The sequence below is a fragment of the Physeter macrocephalus genome, chromosome 2 (assembly GCF_002837175.3).
Source record: "Physeter macrocephalus isolate SW-GA chromosome 2, ASM283717v5, whole genome shotgun sequence".
In the NCBI taxonomy this organism is placed as follows: Eukaryota; Metazoa; Chordata; class Mammalia; order Artiodactyla; family Physeteridae; genus Physeter; species Physeter macrocephalus.
The window spans coordinates 130,526,335-130,548,680 of NC_041215.1; the positions used below are offsets into that span (position 1 = coordinate 130,526,335).

General features: G+C 40.2%; 1 protein-coding gene across 1 annotated transcript in view; it reads left to right on the plus strand.

Moving 5' to 3' along the window:
- The first annotated feature begins 448 nt into the window (after positions 1–448).
- Positions 449–22,346, plus strand: part of CAB39 (calcium binding protein 39) — an 87,938-nt gene continuing 66,040 nt past the window's right edge. The window contains exon 1 of the mRNA XM_024124492.2: positions 449–771. The gene's annotated coding sequence lies outside the window, so the exon portion shown is untranslated. The remainder of the gene's footprint in view (positions 772–22,346) is intronic.

Genomic DNA, 22,346 nt, shown 5'->3' on the forward strand with positions numbered 1-22,346 from the left:
CTATTAATCTGGGTCATTCGATCACTTTCTACACTCTCTCTCAGAGGACGCTAAAATGAGAGTTGTCTGTCCCTCGAAAGTAGGAAGGAATGAGTCTGCACAAGTCAGCCCCCGGCCTTTAGCAGAAACAGAGCTTTGTTAAGAGTTCAGGAAATGGTCGTAGACAGTGGACGTAGGATTCCTCCGGGAAGAGTGCTTACACTGACGAGACCGGGCTGAGCACCAACATCTAAGCTGCAGGTGAAAGGAGAGGAACTCTCGTCTTCTGCTTCCGCTTTTCTCTGCGCCCCCTCCTGCTGCGGCTCGGCGCGGACTCCTACGCCCCGAGTCCGCCCGGCCGCCCGGGGGCGCCCGAGGCCGAAGGGGGCGTTGCGGCACCGCCCGACGTCGGGCCCTCGGCGGCTGCGCAGACGCACGTCAAAGCCGGGCTCAGGCCGGGAGCGGGGAGCGGCGCGGCCTGGGAGAGTCTGAGCCTCCGGGAGCCGGGCGAAGGCGCTGCGGGGCCCCGCAGCAGAGCCGCAGCCGGAGCGAGCGAGCGAGAGCAGCAGTGCGGCGGCCGCCGCGGGAGCCCCTGGGACGCCGTCCGCTCGCGCAGCCGCCGCTGCCGCCGCGGGATCCTGTCACCGGGAGCAGGAGCGGGCGGAAGACAACGGAGGGGCCGAGCGCCCGAGCCGCGCCGCGGGGACCGAGCGAGCAGCCCGAGGCGGCGGCGGCCGAGGACGGGGACGGCGACGACGCGGAGGCGGAGAGGGAGCCGCCCGGCCCAGCCCCGTGAGTGACCCCCGGCCCGACCCTTCTCGAGGCGCGGACGCCAGCCCGGCTTCCGCCTCCCTGCCCCGGCCCGTCACCGGCCCCGGCGCTGCCTCCATTTTCTCGGGTGGCGGCGGCGGCCCCGGCCCGGGAGTCGGCGGGAGCGGCCCGGCCTGCCCTCTCCGCCCGGCCCGGGCCCCTCGCGGAGCTTTGCCCCCTCGTCCTCGCCGGCGCGGCGCCCAGGGGCCTGCGGCCGGGTCTCCGGAGGCCCCGTGCTCTCCTGCCAGCTTTCCGCGGTTCTGTGGCGGGGCTGGCGGCGTAGGGGCGTCTGCGGCCGGAGCCGGGAGGACAGGCGAGTGCGGGCCTGGCTGTCACTCCCACTGCACAAGGGCTCCGGCCACCTCGCTCCTGGTCCCTGGTAAACTTCCTGTTATCGGGAGGCGGATAGCATCTCTGCGATCTTCATTTCGGGAAAATGCCTAACCGATTTCTGGTTAGGAATTGTGCGGCCGGAGCGTTCCCGATTTCGGTTGAACCAACCTGCGCGCTGAGTGCGTGCAGGCGCCCTGGTCGGTCCGCGCCGGAGGGATTCAAAGGGGAACCCGGGCCCGCGGTCCCCTCCCCCGAGGAGCTTACGCTCTGGTGCAGGAGATAAGGCGAGTACACAAATAACCACGATACCGGGAAGGAGATGATAAGTCCTGTGAAAGAACTACAGAATGCTAGAAAGGTACCCAGGGAAGACCGGACTGATCGATCACTTCCGTCTAGCAGAAATCTGGAAGGCTTCTTGGGCGAGGCGGTACAAAGCGGGTCTTGAAGGCCCGACGGGATTTAGGAGAGAGGAGTGTTGCAGAAGAGAACGGTATGTGGAGGAGCAGCAAAGCTAGAGGACAAAGGTAAAAAGGTATAGTCTAGAAATAGTAAATAGTGCAGTTTGTTGGGTTAGGACCACGGTGGGGACTGGGGGTAGGCCAAAGAGTTGTTGGGGGGACAGGTCGTTGAATGCTGTAGAGGAGCCGTTTGAGTGGCATTTTAAGGAAAACTTAGAGCTTATTTCTCAGTGACTCCTGGGCCCGGAAATGTAAGCTAGGGGATATTAAGGGCGCTCTTGTGAAAGAAAGGAGAGAAGGAGGCCCAGGAAAGAGGTGACATTATGTGCCTTGAATATAATGCAGTTTGAGATCGATTTTGACAGCTTCCCCGGATATTCAGATACATCCACGTCCAGGCTAAGCAAACTACCTTTTGCAGAAAGCTTCCTTAGATATCAGGCTCTTAAAAAGTAATGGAAAGGTGTGTATAAAATGAGGTGTTTCTTTTGGTGCCGTTCACTAAAATGCATCAAAACTTCTCGCACTGTGTATTAGGTGTCTACATTTTGGAACTACTGAACTGAACATAACTTAGTTCTTTGAGATGGTTTTTGTGTAAGGCAGTCTAAACTGATGCTTTAAAAAATCAGATTGTCACTAATAGAAAGTTGGACATAGAACCTTTTCTTAGAAAGGTAAAAATTTCCTTATTAGTTTTTAGTTATGAAAATATTTATAGGAGAGCCAGAAATGAGTCTTTGGCTTTATTTTGTTCCTTTTTTCCAGATTACTAGCAAATAATTAGCACCTTTATTCGAAGTCTAGAAATATGGTCTATGGAAGCAGCTTAGAACCTGTGTTGGTTTTGTAAGGACTTATTTGTTGTTTGTTTATATGACAAGTGAATGCCAACTTTTTTCAGTTAAAAAAAAAGACTTGTAAAATGCAGGAAGTACTGTAAAATTTTTTAAAATTATCTTCTGTAATCGTACCACTTATGTTACTATTAACATTTTCGCATATTTCCTTTTCAGTCTGTTTATGTTTTTTTCTTTACATAATGAAATAAACTGTATATATATATAGCTTTTATTAGGCTTTTCATTTTTGTCATTGAATATCTTCATATAAAAATATTTTTACTGAAGTGTAAGGGAAGTCTTTCTTCTTAAGTGTATTATTTTTTCTGACAAGATAGCCTTATTTACCTCAGATAAAATGCAGTAGTCATGTTTAATAACTGTTGCCGTGGACGGAATTTTTTCTAAAGGCTTCTTGTTTGAAGATTATTTTTTAACTTCTCTGTAAGATTTGGATCCTATTGCTTGTTGAATGAAGAAAGGTTTTATTACTTGGGATGTGTGTTGTCGTCAGGTATGGAAGACATCACACATTTCTGCTATATGAGTGGATGTACTTTTTTTTTAAAGGCACTATAAAAAGATTACTTTCATAGCTGGTATATCTCCCATACTCTGTGACGCACCTCCCCTTCCCACCTCCCCCCTGCTCCTAAAAAATAGTCTTTATACTAAGGCCATCCATATAGGTTAACTACTTTTTGATCATAACATCACAAAGATTCAGGCTAGGTGTATTTCACTTTTCTGTCTGTATTTCTTTAGCAAAATATAGAATTTGTTGTGAAATAATTTGCTGCTGTAACAAAAGGGACTTTTTTTTTTTTCAAGGTAGATCACTTTAGTTCTTTAGCAGGTTCTTGTTTAAACCAGTTTTTTTCCCTTGTGCTTTACTATCTAAACTGTATTAATGAGGTCTCTGTTTCTCTTTCTAATCACACATTTAAAGTGTGATTCTGAGTTAGACTGTATAAATTTTCATAAAGTTACTGTAAAAGAAGAGTTGAGAAAGCCCAGTTTAAGTATGGGGCTTGGTTTTATAATCTGGTCTTATTTTTATTTATTTATTTTAATCTCTTTGGCTGCTCCCCGAGCACGCGGGATCTCAGTTCCCTGACCAGGGATCGAACGAACCCATGCCCCCTACCTTGGAAGCGCAGAGTCTTAACCACTGGACCTCCAGGAAAGTCCTAATATGGTTTTATTTGAATCTTTATTTGTATATTGCAAATGTATATACCAGAAGGCATCCTTTATTACTTTTGAATATTTACTAAAGTATTTTTCTTTTGATCAACTTTTGTAGGTTATAGATTTCTGTAATTACTGCCATATTTTACCAAGCGTCTTTTTCCAAGAGGAGTTGTTCATTGATCATTCACAGTTGTGCCATCTGCCTTAAAATACCAGACACAAACCCAAATCCCACCCCCCTACCTCAGCCCGCCTCACCTCAGCAGGCAAATACAAAATCCAGTATACAGCAGGATTTCATCATTTCAGGTAGTGTCTTCTGGTTACCTTTCTGGTGGTGTCTCTATTTTAAACATCAGTTTCCCTCTTCCATGGCTTCTTTTATTTAGAAATTTGATTTTATGGGTGTTGTCTGGTGTTAACAGAAGCAGGAGTCTGATAGGTGAATTAGTGTATATAGTGGCAAAATGTTGGTAGAACTTTGTTGTGTGATGAAATTGTGGAAAAGAAGGTCAAGTCTTAGAACCTCTGTGTTAGGTTGCTTATGATTTGTTTTGTTATTTAATTATTGAGATATAAAGATCTTGTATTTGTGTGAATGCAGATCAAGCCAAGTAGCCTAAAAATTGCATAACAATTTAGTCATCAGTCTATAATTTGTTTTTTATTGGAGAGAAGACTAGTATTGGAGCCATCCTTAATTAAAGAAGGAATTGATCTATGGGACTTCTTACTTTGTGTGTCTCCCCACTCAAATGACTCTCCAGCTGGACCCTCATCACTACCCTGTCAGTCCAGAGCATGAGGGCAGAGCACAGTGAGGCAATTATTTGTACCACCAGCATTTGTAGAGTAGACTTGTCTGGGAGTAAACGCTAAATGTTTGTTCTCCTTCTGTTTCTTAGGTCTTCCAAGGATTCTGAAAAGAGTTATTGCAAGACTAGGTGGCAGATGATAGACTGTGGTGATGAAATTAAGGTTAACAGCTTATTGCAGTCAGCATTTTGGGGTGTTTGTGTGCACGCACGCGTGTGTGTCCATACGTACGTGTGCGTTGTCCTCCAGTGTGGTTTGTTTTCTACCCCGCTGATCTTCCCTGGCGCCACTGTGCTTTTAACTTTTCTCTTGAGGTAGCAGGGGTGAGGGGATGGCAGAACTGTGGTTTTTTAGCAACTGTGGTGTTAAGTTGGCAGAGGAAGGAAGAGTGGCATGCAGAGAATTGCAAGAAATCAGTCAGGTGTGGAGTAGCTCCAAAGGAGGGAGGTCATGCCTGCCCTGGCCATTTATGTTGGTAGTGTCTGGCACATACCTATTTGCATAACCCTTAATACATTGTGTCTAATTTGAGATTTCCATACTCAGCATACAGTGTTTAAGTTGTAGGTTTGTATGTGCTTCTTTATGTGTGTGTATATATGTATATATATATATATTTTTTTCCTGTGCATGGTTACAGAGGCAGAAAATCTAGTTAACCAGTATTTAGTGGCATTCTGGTTTTATATGATAATTATTCCTTAGGAGCATTATCCAGCAGATAAATTTTTATAACCAAGGAAGTATGATAATGTTAAAACATCACAACACTTTGATTATTTTAATAACATGTTTGAGAAACAAAATACACATTTTGTAGCTTGATCTTAATTAAGTTGCTACTTTATAACTTTGTCAAATGAACTGTAGTTTGTTCTTTTACAGGGTACCATTAACATGTTAGTCACTGTTCTCTCCCTCCACAGTAGATTATGTATCAGCTGTATTTGGACACAAGGAAGAAATAGCATTAACAGTTTTCTGTTCACATGTCTATAGTTCAAGGCCCACTCTGGGATTTATAGGATTCTGAGAGCCAGTATTACCTGTGGTTAAAAGCACAGATGCAACCAGACTCCTGGATTTTTGAACCCTCAGCCCTCCTATGGGTTCTGTAACTTTAGGCAAATTCCTTCACTTCTCTCCAGCTTAACATTCCTTGGATAGGAATGATATAGACCATCTGAGAAGATTGTAGGGGGATTAAAGGAGTTACTATGTCTAGAGTGCTTAGAACAGGGCCAATTCATACTGAGTTTTGTGATGGTGCTGATGCTACACTGTTCCACGTAGAAGAGAGCTTTAGGAACCCTGTAGTCGGAATGGTTCTTCCTGCACCATAACTGGAATGGGGTGTGGCTGACTTTGAGCTGTAACTGATGGAGCTTTCTGCGAGGTGGAGTCACTTGCTTAGGGTTGTGCTGCTTATTAGTTGTAGGACTGATGTAGAGTCTGGTTCTTTGTTCTTTATCCAATTTGCTTGAAAGAAAGTTAGTTTTATACTTTATGCAGTAATGTCTTTGAATTTTTTCACTAGCATTTACAAAGATTGTATTCATATGTTAAATGCTTTATGGCACTTAATCCTTTTTTAAAAGGTGTTTAATATACTAATGTTTATAATCATGATGTAGCTGGCAAGTGTTTTTTGGAGGGGGGGTAGTTGTATGAATATAAAGTTGAAATAGATGAAGAATCAAGTGGTATTATCCCCCAGCATCATTACAGATGGAAGCCAAGGTGAGGGCATGTCCAAGGTCACAACAGACATTGAACAGTTGAGCTAGTATTTGAACCCAGATCTGCCTCACTTCAAAATGTGTGCTCCCGGAAACAGTATGACTCTCTTATATGACATAGTTTTATTTCAGTCCATAGGGTTTTGGTTTCTTGCTGACTTTTTTTGATTTAGTACTTTAGAATGAAGGTTTGTAAATATACCTAAGAGGGTATTAATAGGTTTCTAGGCAGCAACCACATGTTATAACACAAAATGAGATGTTTTCTTCTAAATGCTCTGGTTGTATAGAGTCATAATTTGATTAGTGGTTGCTAGGCCAGTAAGTAGTGTTTATTTTTTATTTTATTTTTTTTTTGCTGTACGCGGGCCTCTCACTGTTGTGGCCTCTCCCGTTGCGGAGCACAGGCTCCGGACGCGCAGGCTCAGCGGCCACGGCTCACGGGCCCAGCCGCTCCGTGGCATGTGGGATCTTCCCGGACCGGGGCACGAACCCGCATCCCCTGCATCGGCAGGCGGACTCTCAACCACTGTGCCACCAGGGAAGCCCCAGTAGTGTTTATTTTTCATGTTGGTCTTGTAGAGAAGATGGGAGGCCTTGTGTTATAGTGGGCAATGCAGAAGCCTGGGAATTAGAAGATCTGGGCTGGGTCCTGACTCGTTCACTAATCATGTCACTCTGGGCAAGTCTTTCCACCTCTCTAGGCTTCAGTCGTCCCATTATTATACTAAGGGGACCAGACCTAAAAGTCTCTTTTGCTCTTATTTTCAGGGATCCTGTGTGTAAGCTTTCTGTAGGCTTTTTCCCCCTCTACTGGACACCTCCTTTTGCCCGTGGTCTTGAGGTCAGTTTCTTTACGTGAGCTCTGTGGCACGTAACCGTGCTTTTACATTTTTTCTTCTGGTTGGTCAGGTGCCTCGTGTTATTTCACAATGCAGTAGTTTTCTGCTTAAGGTAATGTTACATCAAAATGTATTTATTTTTCAAATTTTCTTCTTTTGTGCTTATGAATAAATGGTTACGAACTAATGTTATGTGGTTGTGAAGTACAAGCTTAGTAAGTTAATGATTAACAAATCCTCAAGCCTCACATCTAGTTTCACTGTCAACTTTTAAGTATCAATACTATATGTTGTGAAGTGTGATGAGCTGTTTGTTTTGCAGAAAGGAAAAATATTAACTAAAGGCAATGTGAGTGGAAAAGAAAAGACCAAAAATGTAGAAACAGATTTGAAGATGTGAAGAACATGCTCAAGATAGTATTCTTTGGTTATAACTGGTACTAATCCTCCACCTGTGAAAGGGTGGTAGGCTGGCTTAGATCATAGGATGGTTTCTAGCCCAGGGTTCTGTCACTGATAAGAGATGAGAGTGATATTCACCACCCCTGAGCATTTATAACTTCTCAAAAATCTATTCTGAATTAATTTGTTCCACAGGCAGTCTTTATTGCCCATTATGCTGGGTCCTGTTCTATATGTCAGTCTCAGAGATTTCCTAGTCCAGGTAAACAGCCCTTCCCCTCTTTGATGGCATGTTATCAGCCAGTTTACTTTTTCTGGATTCTCCAGCAGGGAGACAGAAACTCAGGTCATTAAAATGATCCTTGCAGATCGTTTGGCTGTCTGTTTACAATATGGTTTTATGAGAGATTAGTAGTTGGTAGGAGAGGTTCCAGAGAAATTTTAAGTTTAGAAAGCACTGGATTAAAAACAGTTAATCAGTTTTTATTTTTTGATGATGGTCGTGTTATTGTTTTTCTGCAGAGCTTTTCAGAGTTTTTAATGATGTGCATTTTGACTGTCCAGGAGGGAAATGTAATGTACACTATTTCCCAATTTTCGAGTTTATTTGGTAACAAGAACACCTCCTTTCCCCAGGAAATACCCACAAACACCTTGGAGGAGGGTTCTGTTGGAACATAATTTGGGAGAACCTCTTATTTCCATACTTATTAGTATGGAATTCAAAGCATTTACTTTTTAATTGGAATGATTACTTACAGCAAGTTGGAATTCAATTAAGGTTGGAATAATTTATTTTCAGTTTTGTTAAGTAAAAGAATGAACACTTTAGATGAGTGGCTTTTCAAGCCCTCCCCCCCTTTTTTTTTTTAAACTTCAGCCCACAGTGAGAAATTCCATTTTTAATCAGTGACCCAGCACATATATAAACACACTGTCAAAACTGAAAAAGAAGGTTCATGAAACAATACTTAGGCCTTCCTATGTACAGTGCATGCGTTCTGATACTTTTTATTTTGTTCTATTTTTAAATGTATGTTATTAGTTACTAAAATAATTCACCATTCAATTGGAGAAACACTGTGAGGTTACATGAATTTATAAACTCTTAAGATTTAGAGTGGGAAGATACTGTCAAGACTGTTTTGTGAGTGAGAAAACTAAAGCTCAGCCTAGAAGAGGAAGGGCTCTCGCTTTAGAATTCCTGGATTTAGATTCTGGTTGTGTTTTCTTGGGCGGGGTGTTCAGTGTCCATTCTGCCTCAGCTTTCTCATCTGTAAAATAGCAAGAGTAGAACCTACGTATGAAGTAGTCTTGAGGATTCGAGGATTCAGTAAGAAGTGCTTTGCATAATGTGTCTGATATGCTTTAAGTGCCCAATACCTTTTAGCTTTTATGATAACTGAAGTTCTAAAACTCCTTCTGCACCGTACACACTTTCAAAAATATTTTAGGACTTTGAAAGTGTTAAAGTGGCCTTCAGGTGAACCCGAACTCTTTTTGATCTGTAGCTGGATATATCATTTGTTCTGATATCAGCCCTTTGGAATAGTAAGCTTTAAAATAGCCATAAGGGGCTTCCCTTGTGGTGCAGTGGTTGAGAGTCCGCCTGCCGATGCAGGGGACGCAGGTTCGTGCCCCCGTCTGGGAAGATCCCACATGCCGCGGAGCGGCTGGGCCCGTGAGCCACGGCCGCTGAGCCTGCGCGTCCGGAGCCTGTGCTCCGCAACGGGAGAGGCCGCAACAGTGAGAGGCCCGCGTACTGGGGGAAAAAAAAAAAAAAAAATAGCCGTAAGGACCCACTTAAAGTTGATTTGCCTCCTAATTGTAAATGGACTCATAATTGCTTCATGCCATATTATTGTATTTTTTAAACTGTTTTTAACAGTATCTTAAGTTTAGAATATCTTTCTTTATAGCATGTAATTAAATACAAGTAAGTACATACCTCCTATATCAGTAGTTAATTTAGTATTCTTATAGTTGTAATTCACTAAAAGAAGAACAAGGTAAAAGTTGTTCTTTCCTGTTTTATCTCCATTTCTGCATTTTTTAAATTCCCCCATCCTCAGTATTTTATAATGCTCTTGAGGGTTTAATTTTTGTGTCCTGACCTAAGAAAAGGAACATTTAGAGGGTATTAACAATGGTGGGGGCCAAATCCAGTTTGTAGACTGTTCTCCATTGTCCTGAACTTAGCTGGCTGCTTCAGTTATTTTTGTCACCTACTGAGGCATTTACATTGTCTATCCCTAATTAAATTTTCTCCTGTTGTTTCTTTTATTGCCCATTTGTCCTCAGTATGACCTGAAGTTTCTGAAATGAGGGGCTCTAATCAGCATCACTGAGGCAGACCAAGTCAGTATTAAAGAAGCATAAAGATTCTGTACTTGTGTAAGTAAGAGGAATGAGGTAAAAAGAATAAATAATTACTAACATGGCACATAATATGTTACCTGCTGGTATAAAGTTTAAGACCGCTATATATATTTACCTCATTTACTCCTTTAATAATCCTATTTTCATTCCCATATTTTCAGTTGAGTAAACAGAGAAAAAGAAACTAAGTGATTGGTCTGAAATCATACACCTAGAAAGGGGCCCTAAATTTGAAACCCTGGTCCCAGAGGGTGCACTTGTATCCCACCATACTCTGTTGCCTTCACCACCAGGTATTGAAATGTAGAATCATCCTGGAACATAGGAAATTTCTGTTACAGAAACAGGTGAGATCAAGTTTTTTTGGTCAGGATGTGTGATATCCTAGGACACTGAGAGAACTTTCACATTACTGAGTAGCTGTCAGTGGTCCTTGAGGAGCTGTGAAGAGAGAGAGCTGTGCAGGAAGAGGAGAGAAGCTAATGTACTGTTCTTCCAAAAGAGGAAAAGGTGGAATCCACAAATCATAGACAGTGAACTTGATGATTGCTGGACAGATTCCAGAAAGGGGTGAGTCCTTAGCAAAGTGTTGACTTCTAAAAGCTACTGTCCATTTATTCACTATTTCTTTTCCTAATAGGATTCTGTTAAGTGTGTTGGATAAGGATGTAGCCAAGATATGGATCTGTAAGGATTCATAGTTTCATTCATATTTGAGATTGTATGAAAAATGTTAAATCGTATAATTTAAGTTGGAATATTTTTTAGGACTTAGTCATTTTGATGTCTTTACATGATCATTTTACTTATGTTCATTGTATTAGAATATAGCTTTATAATAATACACTTTTCCTAGGCTGCATCTGGCAAATCAGTCGCAGATACAGTGGCCCGCATCCCTGTGCCTTGCCTTCTCAAGTAGGCGAGAAGGAACTAGAACTGGTACCATCTTCCTGTATGTGCACACAGCAAAGTAAATACTTCCTAGTTTTATATTGTTAAAATCATTCACCCCTGTTCTTCAAGACTGGTCATAACCCATTTGTTTACTCAAGAGCTAGTCTTGCTCTTGTTCCTGAAGACTGCCTAGTGAGTGACTGGAAGTAAGTTGATGGAAGAGGACTGGACAATAGGGGAGTGCACTCCGTCCTCACAAAAGCTGAAACCTTATTGGGGGGGTAGCTTTTTTCTCTTCTATCTTATGAAAGCTCCCCCACTTTTAAAATTAAATGTAGTGAGGGATGAGTGTCCTTAGCCTAGGATATCATAGGTGTTTGGAAAGGGCACGGCTGTCTTTTGCAGATGCTTTTGTTGTTGTTAAGAAGAGGAAGGAATAAGGAATAGGGAAGAGGAACAAGGCATAGCAGTGCATCCGGAAGGAAGTGACCAGAGAGAAAGACAGTGGCTCTAAATTTGTATGTCATGTGCAACTTTGAAAGAACTAATGATAAAAGTGGAACTGGTTGCTTTTAGGAATTGTCTTAAGAGCTGCCGCATTTGAATAGATTGTTAATCATGGAATATATTACATGTATATTAAAGGCCATGGCCTCCCAACCAAGAAAAGGAGGGAAGCTTCAGACCTCTATAATATAGACAGGATAAGTTCTTTAAAAACCTTGAAAAACTTATCAATAAACCATCTCATTTATTCTAGATTCTACAAAAATACCAGGAGGTATAAAATTCATGTTTAAAAACCAGCATGAACACTTAAAAACATAATAAAATATAAGAGAGACAACCTGCTAAGACATTACAAAAGAAGAAAACTATGTTTAGATTTCACTTGTGGAAATAGCCATGAAAATTCTCAGTAAAACACAAGCAAATTTAATTAAATAGGAAATTCTCTTAATTAAAGAAGACAAATAATGCTTGGTATTTACTGTGTGCCAGGCATTGTTCTAATATATTATCTCAGTTAACAGTCCTCAAAACAGCCCTAAGAAAGAGGTGGTTATTATTACCCTCGTTTTATGTGTGAAGAAGTTTAGGCCAAGAAGTTAAATTATCTGTCCAAGGATGAATTGCCAGTATGTCACAGAGCCTAGTTTTTGAACCCTTGGGGTCTGGTATCAGCATACATTGAACATGTGGTATCATACCAGTATGTGCCAAGATAACAATGCTAATTCAACAGTTCTTCCTGATTATGAACTCTTTAAGAAAAGATCTGTTTTAAACCAACAGCAAACAACCTACTAAATGGGAAAACATTGGTGGAATTCCCCTTGAAATCAGAAAATGAAACAAGCATGCCATATACCTTTGATGTTTGATATTATCCTGGCCAATGCAAGAATGCATCAAATAAAAGATATAACTGCTTGAAAAAAATGGTGGAAAATAGCAATATTTGCAGATGTTGCAATCTTAAACCTAGGAAAACCAACAGAATCAACTGAAAAACTAAAAGTGAGAGTTCAATAAGATCGTTGTATACCACATAAAAATATTTAAATGTTGGTAGCATTTTTCTTGCCAGCAATACCCAGTTATAAAAATACTGGGAGAAAAATCTCATCATAGCAACAAAAAATAAAATTCCTAAGTTGAGGGGATTGATATGAAATGTTTAGGATCTCTGAAGAAAAAACTAGTATAAACTTAACTGAGTGAAAAAGACTTAAGAATGGAGAGTTACCATGTTCTTGAATGTGAGTACTGAATGTTATGAAGCAAGAAAATTTCCCAAGTTAAATTAGTGTATTCTTGTCCAGAGAGTACAGTCAGATTTTTTAAAAGTCAACTTAGGGAGTTCAGTGAGAGGTATATATGCACCTAATACATAAGTGAAATCATACATCAGTGGGGAAGGAGGAAGGATTGTTTAGCAAAAGATTTTTAGATAATTGGTTATTTGTTCTTTGGGAAAATCAAGTTTTATAATTAAGCTACCCCTTTATGAAAATAAATCTGATGGGAGAATGAGAAAACAAATAAAAACGTAGAGAGAACATTTATCTGAATATTTATCAGACCTTTGGATGAGAAACAGGCTTATTTCCATTGCTGTCAAGTGATTGAAAGGGATAAAACAGTAAGGTAAAAATGTGAAAAAACTTTGCATGATGATAGACAAAAGGTTAACATTTACTTCAGTAATAGTAAAAGCTCATACAGACTGATAACTGCCATTTATTAGTAAGCTCTCCCTATGTTTTCAGTGCTACCCTGGGCATTTTATTCATGTTAAAAATTTAATAGTCATCCTATCATTTTGTAAATATTTGAGACTCAGAAGGTAAATGTTTTGCCCAAGAGTTTTTGTGCACACTTCTACTAAATGGCAGATCTTGGATTCCAGCTTGGGTGTGATAAGATCTTATGTTCTCAACTCTTAAAAGATGTTGTTTTTCAAACAGGTTGTAAGACTAAAAGCACTGGATAAATGAGTAGTCAATTCAGATAGTGGCTAAATAAAAGAAATTCAAATAAACAATGGGGCAGAGGCTATTAAATAGAGATTTAAAAAACTGATACTTCTTATGCTACTAGGGGTGGGTTGAGACGTGAGATAAGGCAATTTTATGTGTAGCCTGGCCCTCTGTATCCACAGGCAGGGGTTGAGCGAAGTTGGTTCCAAGGACTCCCATGGATACCAAAATATGCCCTTATGTATAAAATGGCATAGTATTTGTCTATAACCTTTGTACATCCGCCAGTATATTTTAAATCATCTCTAGATTACTTATAATACCTAATACAATGTAAATGCTATGTAAATACAGAGTACAGTTAACCTTTGGGGCAAATTAGATCAATTGGATCAGCTTGTTCTGATCCCTTCAGCAATGAGAGCAGGATAGGATGAGTCAGGATAATATTTAAGACATAGGGGAGCTGGCAAATTGTTGACTGCCTGGCCTGGAGCAGAGTAGTTGGTGGGAGATTCAAGAGTTAAGTTATTCCATGACATGGGCATATTCTTCCTGGTGAATTGTAGATGTTTGCTGATTTGAAATACCAAATATTGCTAAGAAAGACTTATTTTCATCATCACTGACAAATATTTATATGCAGGTGACCCTGCTAGGCCTTGCTGTAGGTGGAGGGTGCTTTGCCTTTGCTAAATCAGAGTAAATGAAATAGAAAAGTTGTCTGGTCATAGGGGAGGCAAGGTAGCTATAGTTTAGTAGGGGTAACCAAATGTCTTGGTTTGCCAGGAAAAGTCTAGGTGTATGCCTGTTGTTCTCACATAATTATTCATTGTGTCACCCTTTATTCCCTGAATTGTCCTGGTTTGGATGATAAATTATGTCATCTAACATTTAGCAATCGCAAAACTAGCTGTTCTTGGACCCCTTCCCTGCCTTATTTACTTATTAATTTTTTTTGGATGTTTAAGGAGCAGGTTTGTCTCTCAGCTCCTCAGGTGTCTCCTCCTAAAGTAGCTTGATTTTTGAGACATTTATTCTGGAGCCATGGCAGCTATCTGATTCTTCTTTTGAACCAAAAGACTTTTCTCTCTGAATGAGAACTCTGATGTTCTAACTGTAAAATGTTCTGCTTTACCTCAAGTCAGACATTTGAATGGAGAAATTCTAAGTGTAAACACCTTGTTTTTGCCCACATTCCCTCTTTCACTCTTCCTCCACTCATACATGTAGCTTCTCAGGAACTATTGAAGAAAGAGAAGTTGTGGAGTTCTAGTTTTTAAATGGTTGTTGTTGGATGCCATATAACTCTGAAAAAGACTTCTTTTAGAAAAAATTTGTTTTTGAGGTAGAGTTGATTTACAATGTTGTGTTAGTTTCTGGTGTACAGCAGAGTGATTCAGTTATACGTATACATATATCCATCTTTTTTCAGGATCTTTTCCCACGTAGGTTATTACAGAATGTTGAGTAGTGTTCCCTGTGCTATACAGCAGGTCCTTGTTGATTATCTGTTTTAAATGTAGTAGTGTGTGTCTGTTAATCCCAAACTCCTAATGTACCCCCACCACACCTTTCCCCTTTGGTAACAGTAAGTTTGTTTTCTATGTCTGTGAGTCTGTTTCTGTTTTGTAAGTAAGTTAATTTGTGCCATATTTTAGATTCCACATGTAAGTGATTTCATGGTATTTGTCTTTCTCACTTACTTCACTTAGTATCTCTGGGTCCATCCAAGTTGCTGCAAATGGCATTATTTCATTCTTTTTTATGGCTGAGTAGTATTCCATTGTGTGTATATACCACATCATCTTTATCCATTCATCTGTCAGTGGACATTTAGGTTGCTTCCATGTCTTGGCTATTGTAAATAGTGCTGCTGTGAACATTTGCGTGCATGTATCTTTTCAAATTAGCGTTTTCTCTGGATATATGCCAAGGAGTGGGATTGCTGGATCATATGGCAACTCTATTTTTAGTTTTTTTAAGGACCCTCCATACTCTTTTCCATAATGGCTGAGCCAATTTACATTCCCACCGACAGTGTAGGAGGGTTCCCTTTTCTCTACACTCTCTCCAGCATTTGTTTTTTGTAGACTTTTTTGATGATGGCCATTCTGACCGGTGTAAGGTGGTACCTCATTTAAATTTTAATTTGCATTTCTCTAATACTTAGTGATTTTGAGCATCTTTTCATGTGCCTATTGGCTATCTGTATGTCTTTGGAGAAGTGTCTATCTAGATCTTCTGCCCATTTTTTTAATTGCGTTTTTTTGTTGTTGTTACTGAGTTGTATGAGCTGTTTGTGTATTTTTAAAATTAAGCCCTTGTTGGTTGCATCGTTAGCAAATATTTTCTCCCAATCTGTAGGTTGTTATTTCGTTTTGTTTATGGTTTCTTAAAAGGACTGTTTAAAGAGATGATATACCTGTATTCACTACACTTATACATTTATGTAATCTTTAATTCTTAAACTTTTCCATATTTCTTCCACATTTCAGAGCAACTGTTTTCAAGGGAAAGATCAAGGGTTTCACAAAATCATCTTGAGAGTTCAGTTTAGGATGTCCATGGGAAAAAATTGCATTCAATTTGCATTCGCTTATATAATCTTGAGCTTTAATCTCAGTTTGTGACAATAAATGGACATATCTATTTACACATTTTCATTTTCTTACGTTACTTCCTGTGTCATTTAATGACACATTTCAGATCTCCAGCCCGAAAAGTATGTATGTGGAGTACACAGAAGAGTAAAGATGGTGCCCCTCCCAGTCCTCACTACTCCAGTTTTGGCCTCTAGAAGGTTGAGAGAGCAGTGTCTAAGCTCTACCCTTATTAGAGTTGCCTTTCTGAGGCACAGGGCTGGAGCAGTGATGCCTAGGAAGTAGCCCCTGTGTTGCTTGGAACTCTCTTTCTTCCAACAAGGTAGGGATTTAGTGAAAGTTTATCTCAGGGAGGAGTCAAACACTCAAGGCAGAAATGCACTGGGGTCTCACCAAGAGTTCTCACCGGGAACACAAACTCTATTGTGAGTGTCCATCTGCCACTGCGTTTCTCTGTTTACTCACTGCCGTGGCCCCCTCCCCCCAACATCCTCTCTCTGCAAACCAGCTTTCTCCACCTGATAGAAAGCCTGGCCACCTACATTTCTTTCATGGAGCTTCAGCCCCTCAATAGACACTTTAGCCTGGGGTCTACCTTCCCCTTTAGGTTACTTTGCTGGGGACAGCAGGGGTATGGTTCTTATAGGACTATAGCACCTCCTGTTGGAGCTGTGTTAATGGTGTGGGGTGGGAGGGGCAGTTGCCAGAAGGAGATGGTGCTGGGGATCTTGTGACTCTGTAGAGTGACCCTATGATTTTCCCAGCTGTGAGGATTGCTGGGATTCTTATCCTCCTATCTGATTTGTTTAGGTGTCCAAGACACAGTTCTAAAGGACTTCTTGGTTATTTGTCTGCCCTGAGGCCACATATTTCTTGCTATTCTTTTGTCCTTTATCTTTTTTAGCCTTAAAAGCAGGCTCCATCTTAGCTCCTCTGGCCATAGATATCCTCAAAGCCCAGAGGAGTTTGTAAAGAATTGGACCATAGCATCCTAAAGGAAATCCACCTCTGACTAAAAAGCCACTGCATTTGTACCAACAATCCTGGAAATACAGAAGGAGGGGCTAGGTGTTCTGCTTTTAGTCTAAACCAGCAGTGTTTGTTGATTGAGTAGCATTTTGATTTATCTCATCATTCTCAGTTTGTTTCAGCTACACTGAAATGCCCTTTGCCTCTGCCCCACCCCCCCGCCCCAAATGCCGTGACCCCTAGTTGTATTCTTGTTGTTTTTCCTAAGTTCCTAGAAGACATTGGAATAGAATATAGAAGTTTGGAAGTACAACTCAGCCATTATTTTAATTTATGAGTGGTATTTTTTACACTAGTTGAATAGAATACATTTTGTATAACTGGCTAAAAATATTTTCTGTAAACACAGCCATTCAGACCTTGTATCTGTAAAGCCTCATAGATAATAGGGGCTTGAAAAATATGTTGAATAAACTTGGAAGTATTTTTTATTTATCCTTACTTACCAAATGACAGGGACTGAATAGGAGTTGCATGCTGGAGTCAGAGCTCTTTGAGTGATGGAGGAGCTGTGACAGCCTCTCTCATGTTAGAAAAGAGGCCGGGACCATTGTTATTCATAGAAATTATTTGACTCTGAAGAACAGTGATGGAAGTACTTTATTTTGCTGCACACCATACATGCTGATTGCCTCAATATACTTTCCGTGAATTTAGTAATCTCTCCCCAGACGGGATGTCCCCTTAGCAGTGTTACCTATTTCCACCTGAGCGAGAAAATTGACTCACTCGATCTTGCAGTATTTAACAAGTTTATCATGGTGGTAAGGTTAAAACCATACCCTTATGTTAAGATTAGCTAGTTATTTTTTTTTCATGTTTCTTGCCTTCCATTTTAGGGAAATGCAAAAAAATGGGGGTATATGTTTCCTTCTCTTTTCCCCTTTCTGTCCCATCTTCTCCCTCACTCCAAAGAATTAGATAAGGAGCAAAGGAAAAATAAGGAAAGACAAAATGATTCCTGGGGCAGGATTAGTACACAAATAAATGCATGTCTTTTACACTAGCTAGTTGGGGACCACCCATTTGGCTTTGAGTTTTAGAAGCCAAAACAAAGAAGAAAACGATCAATTGCAAGGCTGTGTTCATGAGATAAAAAGTAAACCAGCCACTTAGGAGAAGCATAATTTTTCCAGAAATTGAGACCCTGTGGATCCTTTATTAATGAAGGCTGTGGGTCCTTGGTACACTTCTCTCTGTTCTCTAAAGTGTCTGTAAAAGTACCCAGTTCAAGTATAAGGCATCTTAGTACAAGACATAGGAATAATGTTAGACTGGAGCACAGTTTAATTAAATCACTACTTTTCTGATGCTCTGTAGCTATGGAAATGGCCCCCTATAATCATTCATGCCATTGAACTTTTTATGAAAATTGAGTACCAAAGAGGTCCAAGGTTATAGTTTTCTAGTAACTACTCTGCTTTAACAATTAACTGAGGGGGCCGGCAGCACTAATCATCTGCCTTTGAAAAATTGAAGAGTTTAACCAGGACTTGATTTCAAATCTAGTTGTATAAATTGACTTGGAGGCCAGGTCATTGAATTCCTCAGAAAACAGTTCTGTGTCCAACATGCAGACATGTTTTTTGGTTTTGTTTTTTAAATTTTATTTTATTTGGCTACACAGCACAGTATACGGGATCTTAGTTCCCTGACTAGGGATCCAACCCATGTGTCCCCTGCATTGGGAGCATGGAGTCTTAACAAGTGGACCGCCAGAGAAGTCCCCCGAACATGTTTAATGGATAGTGTTTTACGTCATAAGGTAGTCGTTTTTTTTTTAATTTGTTAAATTTCTGATGCAGAAACCCAACATAAAAAACTGATAGAAGTGAGGTGTTTGGGCTAGAGATGAGGTGGACCCTCACCTGCTCCAGACCTTAGGGCAAGGTTTAAAAGCCACTGTGAGATTCAAGGCTAACATCATTTTAGTTTGGAAAAACTTCAAGAAAACCTGGATCACCAGACTCCCACTTTTATGGAACAAACTCACCCTGTGCGCCCCCTACCCATAGAATACCTGTAGAAAGCCTGATTTTAACATTTAACTCATTAACTTCCTGTTTAAACCACTGTGACTCTGATAGGTTGGTGACATGGTTAGCAATAACCCAAACATTTGGTAGATCAAGTTGAAAACTAAGAAGGTGGATTTTTTTTTTTTTTTTTTTTTTTTTTTTTTTTTTTTTTTTTTGCGGTACGCGGGCCTTTCACTGCTGTGGCCTCTCCCGTTGCGGAGCACAGGCTCCGGACGCGCAGGCTCAGCGGCCATGGCTCACGGGCCTAGTCGCTCCGGGGCACGTGGGATCCTGCCGGACCAGGGCACGAACCCGTGTCCCCTGCATCGGCAGGCGGACTCCCAACCACTGCGCCACCAGGGAAGCCCAAGAAGGTGGATTTTTGAGGCCTAGTAATCATATTCACTTGAGTTGGTAGCACTCTTCTGCTGAAACAGTAAAGGAAAAACAGAATCCCATGTTCAGAATTTTTGTAGAAGGAAATAAGTTTTTAATGGAAGAAAATGTATCCTTTGTAGCTTTTCCTGAATGTTTTGCGGCCTCTACCTAAAACTTAACTTTCTATACTCCCTTGGATATAAGATGTCTCTGTTGTGCATTTTCAATACAGCTTTCAGATGAAAAGCAAGTTTTCCATTGTGACTATATTGTGATGTCAACACTCACCTAAAAAAGCACCACTCCATAAAGTGGGGAATGTTCTTTGAGCAATAAAAGAAGCCATGTGTTTATTCTGTAAACAGCAGTGAGTTCTGTAACCTCACTGCCTTCTGCCTTCCTTTTCATTCGACACTTTATTACCCACCAGAGCTTGATGAAATTACAAAATAATTTTTGTTTCCTTATCAGAGTTCAGATTGTTGCACAAACCTCTCTAATCGATCGTAATACATTTTCTGACTTTTATCCAAATTTATTCTGTCTACAAAATGCAGCTCATGAAGCATCTCCCCTGTTGAAATGGGAGACCTTCAGCACACAGTGCCCTGTCTGTCCTCTGAGCTTGCCACTCTGCTCTCTTATTTGGCTTTTGTCATGCAGGGTCTGGTGGCATGTATTAGTCTTCCATAGATTTCACTCTTCCTGTGTGTGCCTTGTCTCCCTAGCTGTATTCTGAGTCCTGGAAGAATTCCTGTGTGAACCACATGAGGCATGACCACATCTTTTGGTCCACGAGCTGAGTTTTGGCTGTAGGATTGAGAACTTTTTCCCTCCAAAAACACAAGCAAGAGTTTTTATATATGATCATGCCAATCAGGTGACAAATGAGTTCAGTTACTTCCTCTGAAATAAAATGTTTTCAGCCTCATTATTTCATCTAGAGTTTTTCTCTCAACTCAGGATCAAGCCTCCATATGCCAGTTAGTGTGTTGATTTGGAGGGGTGGAAAGGAATGTTGACCAGTTAGAAGATTTCTCAGAGAAATCATCTTTGGGTAAAATGTTCTACATGATCCTCTAAAGGGCCATGCAACTGTGTATTCTGTGACTCTAAATATTTCTGCTGGAAAAAGTCTGTTTACACTGAATACCACCATACGGTGGCCTTTGAGCAGTTTTAAAAGAAAACAAACCTTCAAATCTCCAACTATGGTGCTTCAGCTCAGGCTGGTTTTGTGGCATGTTTGTGCTTTTGTGGGCATTTAGCCAGAACAGAAATAGCAATGCTGAACCTTGAAGGAGAGTGATTTTTCAGGTTTACATCTGATCCTCTAGAAATAAGTTTTAAGGTTATAAATTTTAAAAAGGAATTTTTTTTTCAAAATACAGTTCTTAATTAGAATGACTGAAAGGAAAAAAATAAAAATCATTTCAACACTCTCAGGTGTAACTTTTTAGAACCACAGTATTTTCTTACTGTTTCAATCTGTCTTAATTCTTTGACAAAAAAATAATTTTCGAAAAGGCTTTTATTTTTCTTGTTTGAACTTTGTTTCAAATTTTCACACTTGTTTACTGTTCAAGTTTTGAATTACACAATTTTTTTAAGGAATTACCATCTTTTTAAAAGAGCAGGTTTGGCTATTTGCTTTTTGTTCTTTACCAAACATGGGTGAGGCTGTGATGTTTACTCATGGTCATATGGACTGTGCTTCCACAACCTTGTGGCAAAGTGAGTAGTAAATTTAACCAGAAGAAAAACGGATTTATAATTTTTTCATTGAAGATTAATCGTTTCACATTTTAAAATGTGGACACTGATTAACCTTTCATATTGTTAAATTCAGTGCTAATTTGTCAAGGAATAGTTGAAGTTCATGTTTCTGAAACTAATTCTAAAACTATAATAATGTAACTTAATTCCTTAGAATATCTGTGAATGAATCAGTGTAGATAAAATTAAAGATGGCAGATCCATACTGATAAAAGACCTTTAACATATTCATGGAAATCAGTTAATTAGTCATGTATTACAAGTATTTCTAAATAATGCTTTGTAATATGTAACTATGATTTCAAGTCTTAAACCAAGTGATGAAATCTTTTTGCCTTGTGATAATTTGAGAAATTCAGCATTGTGAATAAGATAGCTATCGTTAGCAAATGAACTACTCAGGTTGATTATAAATCTGTTTTACAAACTGCCCGTCCCATCCTGTCAGTTGGTTATGAAATCAACTTAGTGAGCGATGACTAGCATTTTAAAAGGGAGGGAAGGGAGCAGGGGACTAGGATAGAATAAAATAAAATGGAGAATGTCAGTGTAATTTTACATCGTGCGGATAAGTGCTGTTTGGTGGTACTTTGTGTGTGTGTGTGTGTCTGTGTGTATGTGATACATATTTTTTATGTATGAATATATGTGTGTCTTGAAATCAGAGAAATCTGTACTATCACTGCTAGTGATAATGAGTTAGGTGACCTGGTGGCCTTGTGGTTGTTTAAATGACTGTACACACAAAATAGGTAGTTAGTGGGAAGCAGCTGCATAGCACAGGGAGATCAGCTTTGTGCTTTGTGACCACCTAGAGGGGTGGGATAGGGAGGGTGGGAGGGAGATGCAAGAGGGAGGGGATATGGTGATATATGTATACATATAGTGATTCACTTTGTTATACAGCAGAAACTAACACAACATTGTAAAGCAATTATACTACATTAAAGATGTTAAAAAAAAATAAAACCTCTAAGAATGATGTCAAAAAAAATTAAAAAATCAATGACTGTACACACAATACAAACTGATGGCTGGCTTTAATTGGAAGGTTCCAGTATTTGTACTGTGCTTTTAACAGGGAATAAAGGAAGACCTGTGTGACTTGCTGAACAGATTTGTATTTGACAGGAATCTGGTAAGGAAAGCTAATAATACTCTGGATAACAAACTAGAGATCCAAGAAAAATTTTTAAATGTCAAATGTATTATTGAATCTAAATCGGAAGCAATTTAATAGGAGTGATTGTTCAGTCCAGCAGGTTATGTCCCAAAGGGCAGTAGTAAACAATGGGTGAGGATGTGGTTCGCTACAGAACATACAGGTCAATTATGTTGCTCAATAGAGAGCTGCCATGTAATGTA